Source organism: Sinocyclocheilus grahami, unplaced genomic scaffold (assembly GCF_001515645.1).
Source record: "Sinocyclocheilus grahami isolate Dianchi unplaced genomic scaffold, SAMN03320097.WGS_v1.1 scaffold371.1, whole genome shotgun sequence".
In the NCBI taxonomy this organism is placed as follows: Eukaryota; Metazoa; Chordata; class Actinopteri; order Cypriniformes; family Cyprinidae; genus Sinocyclocheilus; species Sinocyclocheilus grahami.
Window position 1 is genome coordinate 943331 of NW_015505550.1, and position 7476 is coordinate 950806.

Consider the following 7476-nt stretch of genomic DNA (forward strand, 5'->3'; position numbering starts at 1 on the left):
AGAGTAATTGTTGTGTTTCTAATCAGCACACCATGACATCATCCAGGCACATGTAGACTGGAGACCGGGGCAGGTGCATGAGTGGGGAGGACAAAACAAAATGAAACACAACCTTCCCTTAATTTCCCCCTCTCCCTCATTGACTCCCTCCATCTCTCCCCACTATCTCTGTCCTTTTCTCACAGTCCTTTTTCCACTAAAACAGGAACCACATCAGGAACATAATACACACAGACACACTCTGATGACATCATTTCTCAGGGCCGATCCATTTTCCACCTCCTCTGAGGTAAATGATAACTGTGGAATTTCCTTCTCTCCTATGGCTTTTCTTTCTGTCTGTCCAAAGCGGAGATATCTCATTCTGAATAATAGACAAATACAAGTGCACCTCTTTCTTCAGTCCTTGTATTTGTCTGCTAGAATCATTTTAACAGTAAAACACTCTAAAATGCTATTGTAAAAAAAAAAAAACTGTTAATTGGTTAACATTAAGTTTCCTTACTATATAGCATAAAAAACTGTAATAAATCTAATGGGACATTTCATGTAATTTTCCAGTAAAATAATGTACAGGGTTTTTTTGGAAGTGGAAAAGAAGAAGCCACTTTATAATTTACAGTGAAAAACAGTAAATTGACATTCCCAGAATTCCCTGTGTGACAAGCCATATTTTATGGTTTTTCCATTCACATTTTTTTTTATCATTCATGTACCTTAGGGCTGTAAGTTACATCTTATGTTGATAACGTTTATTGCATTATTTAGTGTCACGTTTGTTACCATAATGTTGTTTTTTTATTCGTGTGCACCTTCTATATCTTAGGTTTTTACAGCAAATTTAAAATCAAGTTGCTACTGTATTTTTTACAGTAAAATTCTGGCAACCACAGCTGAAGTTTTTTAACGTGTTTGTGTAACACGTTATAAACCAAATATAAATAGCTGTAACATTTTTTTCCAGTACAGAAGGAAACACTGTCAATTCAAAAGCAAATCTGGACTATGCTATCCACATTCATTTTATTGCTCTATATCCTTACTGTATGGCAACAATTGCCTAGTTTTTGTCTGTTTATTTATAGTGAATAAAAGGAGAAACATTTTAAAATAAGTTGAAAAATAGAAAACGTTTGGCTCTAAAAAAAGCAACTTCTGAGCAGTAAAATTGTTACAATCTCAGAAATATATAGTATGCATCCTATTCTCCCTGAGCACCTGACAGTAATCCACCTATTTCTGTGAGAGCCCATCTTAAATGACCGCACTTGGCAGTTACATAATAAGCTTAACAGCTTTAGCACTCAGAAAACAGGCCCTCTCTCTTGCTCTCTTTCACACACACCCAAATGCACACATATACGAATACATGTACTAATTACCGTGTTAGAAAAACACAATGCATTCTAGTAATGTTTCCACTCGTAGTAAATATCCAAACAATAACACAGGAATGTTGCTCAGGAAATGGCAGACATATTTTCCACAGCTGCTGAAGAGTGATTGGTTGGTGACTGTGATGTGTAAGGTTAGCTAGGTTATAGGCATATGTGGTGTGACAATGTGTGAATTCTGTTCCAAATGAATTAAAACTTCCTCCAAAAAGCACAAACTATCTTAAAGAGAACCAGTAAGGTAAGAGGGCAGCACATACCCAGACCAAGACTAAAAACTGAACGTGTCATTTCATCAAGCAAAATGGATTTTAATAGAAGCCATATGAATTTGACCAATGATAGACATGCATCTTATTAAAAAAATGGCCAAACATTGGTTAAATTATCCTAGTCAGTTTCATAAGATACTTCTAAAAGATTATAGGCTGCTTCGAGCTATTTCGATTTTTTTTGTTAGATTTTTGTGCAGTGAAATTTGAACCATTTTTAAGATAGGAGTTTTCTAACTTTTTGATGCCAGGGACCCTAAATATGGTGATGCCCTTGAGAGCGACCCCCTTCCTAAAATTTAAAAGTCACTATAGCTAAATGTTCATTATACTTTGTAAGAAAAACAATAAGTGTATTATATAAGGACACTATGTTTCAAAATTAAATAATTATACATAATTCATTTAGGTTAGTAACATTCGCCAAATATTGTCAAGAAAAAAAAGAATGATTGCTAAAATATTATAAATAAAATATTTTCTTTGTATTAAGATGACAGTTGACATAATTTTTACTCTCTTTTGTATAAACATAACTAAAAAAAGATTTTTCAGTTACTCATAGGACTGTCAATATAGTAAAATAGTTGTGATTGATCTATTGATTTATTACCAATTTTTAGATGGAGTATGAAGTTATAATATCAAATGTGTGCTAAATTATTGCATTAAACATTAATTAAAAATACTTCTCAGTAAAAAAAAATTGTGGATCCCCAAGCTGGACCCTGGACCCCAGTTTGAAAACCACTGGTCTAAGCACACTTTTGCCCATCAAGTACTGAAGAATGTAACCCAAACCCCGCAATGATAAGAAGTCCTCAACACTGGGCACCACAGGGTGTGTCTTTCACCCTGCCGGTATATTTAGATCAGCTGCAGACAGAAAACAACACCTGAATAAGAGGAGCAAGGAATGTGAGCAATGCTGCTCTCATGATCAAACACATGCAGCAATCCTTCCTCAACTGAAAGTGTGCAAGTTATAATGTTACTTATCATTTTGAAATCCAGAGGATGTTTTCATCCAAAACAGCAAATACCAGAACAATTCCAGGAACAGCCCTCCCTGGGGTTAAGTGCTCCAGATGGACACCCCATCAGCAAATTGGGAATGAACATTTTGGGTGCTTAAACTCCCAAGAATGTCACACCTGTCATATGATGAATGAAGAGTGGGAAGTTTATAGATGCGGAAAGTCTGATTTTGGCTTACAAAAGAGCAGATGAATTAGAGAACATAAAAAAACAGCACAGCTAAGGAGGTTATACAAGCAGCACTAAAAAGAGAACCTTGGGCTAGGAGAAATGGAACATGGAAAAATGATGTTGGAGGAAGGTAAGCAGATTATCGAATAGAGAAGGAGAGCAAACAAGAGAAATAGGGAGGGTGAACAGATTAAGGGAACATGGACACTTGAGCATATTAATATTGGACTCGAAATCTCTGCATCGACATTCTCGCATGTCTGACTGTCTGAAACTTAAACTTTGCAATGCAACAAGACAAGAGCTAGTAAACAAGATTATAAACGTGAAAAAAACGTGTTACACTGAGGCTAGTGGGCGAAAGCAATTCCTTTACACATTCCTCACTTGAGGCACTGTAAACCTAAGGTATACCTTGGACCCAAGGGATACTTTTTGGAACAATCTAGGTAGCTATCGGTGACAGGTCAATGAGAAACTACAGGGTTAAATCTCTTTCCTCAAAGCCAAGGAATTGCGAAAGCTAGCACCAGTGACATGTAATTGGCAGGACTCACATCAGCAGAGGGAAGTGTTTTATTCCTGTAGGGTATTCACTGTCTAATCCAACGCTAGCTAGCTCTAGTGTTCTAGAACTGAATTCTCTGGCAATCTAAAATGGCACTGGATTGCATGCTTTCAGGGAGTTGGCTGGCTGGAGTTGGTCTGCTGTTCCTCTACATGAGAGGGGTTGCATTTTCACATCATGAGGTCAAACTTTCAGTAACAATCCAGCAGACATGCTCCTGATGTCATATCTGCCTTAGAAAAAAAACTAGAACAAAAGTTGAACATGTCATATTGAGTACTCTGTAGAGACATTCCATGAGATCACATAGATGGCAGCAGCTTAAACAAAGCAAAAACTCAGTTTACATACAGTTGCTTCCTTTATACATTGCCGTGTAATTACCTCACATTTTCATTAATAGAAATTAGGCCGTTTTCAGCTAACCACCAGGGTGGAGCTGAAGACCACTGGGGATCAGGAGACCACCACAGCAAAGCCAGCTGAGATGGTGACCACAGCAGAACAGAAGACCACCATGGCTGAGCCTGAGAACACCAGGGGGGCACCAGAGGAGGAGACCTAGGCTGCGCCGACTGAAAAGGGGACCTCCAGGGTGGAACAGAAGACCACTGGGGATCTGGAGGCCACGACAGAGCAGATGACCAGCAGGTAACTCAAGGCGTTCAGGGAAGGCCCACCTAGCAGTAAAGGAGCAGTCGGAGGAGTCAGAGATGGCCCTACTGGTGAAGGGAAACTCTGAGGAGTGAGGGACGGTCCTCCTGGCCATGATAGGGAACTCTGAGGACTCGGGCAGCCCTCTAGGGAGTTGGGGAAGTGTATGGACCAGACACACAAAATGACAGTAGCTATTACTGGAAGCACTGATGAAAGGGAAACCACCTCCAGGACCACCAGACGAGGCCTCAGAGACAACCAGACTTGGGACCACTGGGTTAGGGAGCACTGAGACTACTTGAGATTGGAAAACAGAAACCCCTGGACTTCAGACCTCCAGGCTAGGGAACACTGGGACCATCGGACCAGGGAGTGTTGTGACCACCAGACCAGGAAGGTCCTAGGACCACTGGATTTGGCACCACCAGACTTGAGAGTGCTGAGACCACCGTACTTGGGACCACTGGACTCTGGACCAAATCATAGCCCACGGTGCAAGGGGTGGAACTCAGCAGTTATGCATTATCAAACTACTGTTCCACTGTATTGTTGCATATACCTCCTGGCAATTATGATTTTATGGGCTCATTTTGGCCGAAACAGTTAGGTGCAGATTATTTATTAGGTATGATAAAATACAAAACAACACAAAATACAAAGTAACTCAGAAAACTTAGGAGCTTGGGGGAAAAAAAGCACAAACACTAATAATACATCAGGAACCAAGTAGAAAAGTCCACCAACAAAACAAGGGCACAACGACAGGAAGAACATAACACATTTAAGTAGGATTTAAGTACACCTTCACATGTAATTTCATAATTACTTATATGAAATATGGTTAAAGTGTACTGTTGAATGTACTAACAATCAATATACTTTAATGTCATTCTATTAAACTTCTGTCATGTATTTAAATAATTTTGTAATTACACATTTGTAATGATGACATCGCAATTTAGTACATTCAAAATATATTAACTTTAAATGTAATAACAAATAACTCACCACAGTTAAAACACATCAATATAAGCGTACTTCTTTAAAGCATGACAAAAGATTATGAAAACAATGATTTACATTTACATTTAGCTTTTATCCAAAGCGACTTACAATTGGGGAATACATAAAGGGATTCTTCTTAAAGAGGCAAACAGACGCAGGAAGTGCTTGTAATACCAATTTTCTATACATTGTTCAAATAAGTACAAGCTAGAAAGGTAAGGAATAAATAAAGAGAAAGACAAAGTCTTTTTTTTTTTATGTAAATTAAATTTTTTTTTATGAAATTTAATTAAAATGTACAAAAAAGTAAAACTTCTAATTTGACATTATTACAAAGTTCACTTTTGAAAAGTCTACTTAAGGCATGTTAAAAATCATGGTCATGAAAGTGTACTCTCTTTAAGTACAATTATGGCCTTTTATTTCATTCATACTATCCCCTTTAAAATATGCTTTTAAGATTTGAAGTACACTACAAATGCACATTCAATACAATTAAGCCCGCACCTTTTTCACAAGGGTATTTTTTAAAGATACTACTAACCTTGTGAACTTTGGCAAATCTACAGATTTGTTCTCCCTCAAATGTGCTCATTCTGTTAACCTGGTATCTTTTAAAAACATAACTTTGACCTAGCCAATTAGATTGGGACTGGTGATTTTGGCCAGCTATTTGACAGTCTGCTAATTTGCTGTGGGTGGTACATTTGAGGTTGCGACTACCTCATCATAAACACAGTACCACAATAGTGCATATCCTGCAGATGATGCAGAAAACAACACTATTAGGTATCAACACACCTTTGGCAATGAACTTCGCGTCAATGACCTGATAAACAGAAGAACTCCTGCATCATCACCTTCATTTGGCAGAGGATCACAAGCTTCAGCTGTGACACTCACCTTGAGAGTCCTGAGCGTTCATTGCACTACAGCACAGAGTATTCTGTTCTGTTCTACCTGCCGCGGAGTGTCTCCAACGACCTGCAATTACACACTAACTTAATCGATAACTAACCCATGAAAGCAAATTAGAGTGCACTTGTATAATGAACGAAGCATGGGCATGTAACTACAAGTACATGACTGTCTACACAGCAGAGAAAATGAAATATGATAAGAAAACACATCTCTGAACTAGCACATACTGTAGACATATCCAAACCACTGCATATGAAAGAGCTGGGCTATTAGCCAAACAGAACTGTGCACTGAATAAATTCTTACACAACAGCAAAAAATATACACACACACACACACACACACACATACTGTACATTTATACAAAATGGTTTAGGCTGACCACTCTTCCAATAGAGCAAAGCGAAATGGGTTTAATTATGATCATTTATGATTTTTAGCTATTATGACAATTAAACATCAATAATTTTTTTTACGTCAATCCAAAACTAAACACTTCAATTTACTTTTGTCAAATGAAGAAAGGGAATATACAGTATTTGTTGATGTATTGTTGTGTAATGTTGTTTGCAATATGGCACAATTTCCATATCCCACATTACTATAAATACAGTTGTATCACTTTAAACCTCATATTATCTTTTCATCTGAGGTCCAGTGAGTGTAAAGAGCGCATAACAACTATAAGTGGGTTAGTGGTATTAGTGTTATTGTGATACGTAGAATGTGCACTACAGATCAGCTGCAGGCCTTGAAAAGAGATCGCAAAAACAGAAACAAAATACCCACTCCATTTTTACCACATTGTCTGATGCAAAATGACATAACATGGATTGGCTTTAAATTACTGGAATGACCTATAATGTTAGACGACAATACTGTAATATCAGGATTTTTTTCAATATTTTTAAAAAACGTCTCATGCTCACCAAGACTTTTATTAAATTAAAAATAAAGTATGGAAAAAACCTTACTTTTACAAACAGTTTTTTACAAACTTTTGAACTGTAGTGTATATGTATACAGTATATATTATATTAACATTAAACAACATAAGGTTTGCATGTTGTTAAAACACACACGTTTACTTGTCTAAATCATTCCTTTTATATAAAGCTATAATGTATATAAATACTATACACTAAACCAAATCCAACATTAACCATCAAAAAATCTTTTTTGTATTATTTGATTTATTTATGATTTTTTTCCCCAATTGAAACAACCCCCAATGGTTTTGTTAGATTTAGCTAAGTTCTGTGAACAACTCTGACCCCCAAACTATGGTAGAGCCATGTAAAATTCCAAACACACACCACACACAGACTCACACATAAACACACAACCAGAGCACAATATACTTAATCAAAAGTACGCTACTGTATGCAGTATGCTGTTTTATTTACAGATGAGCCAGCATCTGTAAATGAGCAGCAAACCAAAAAAAAAA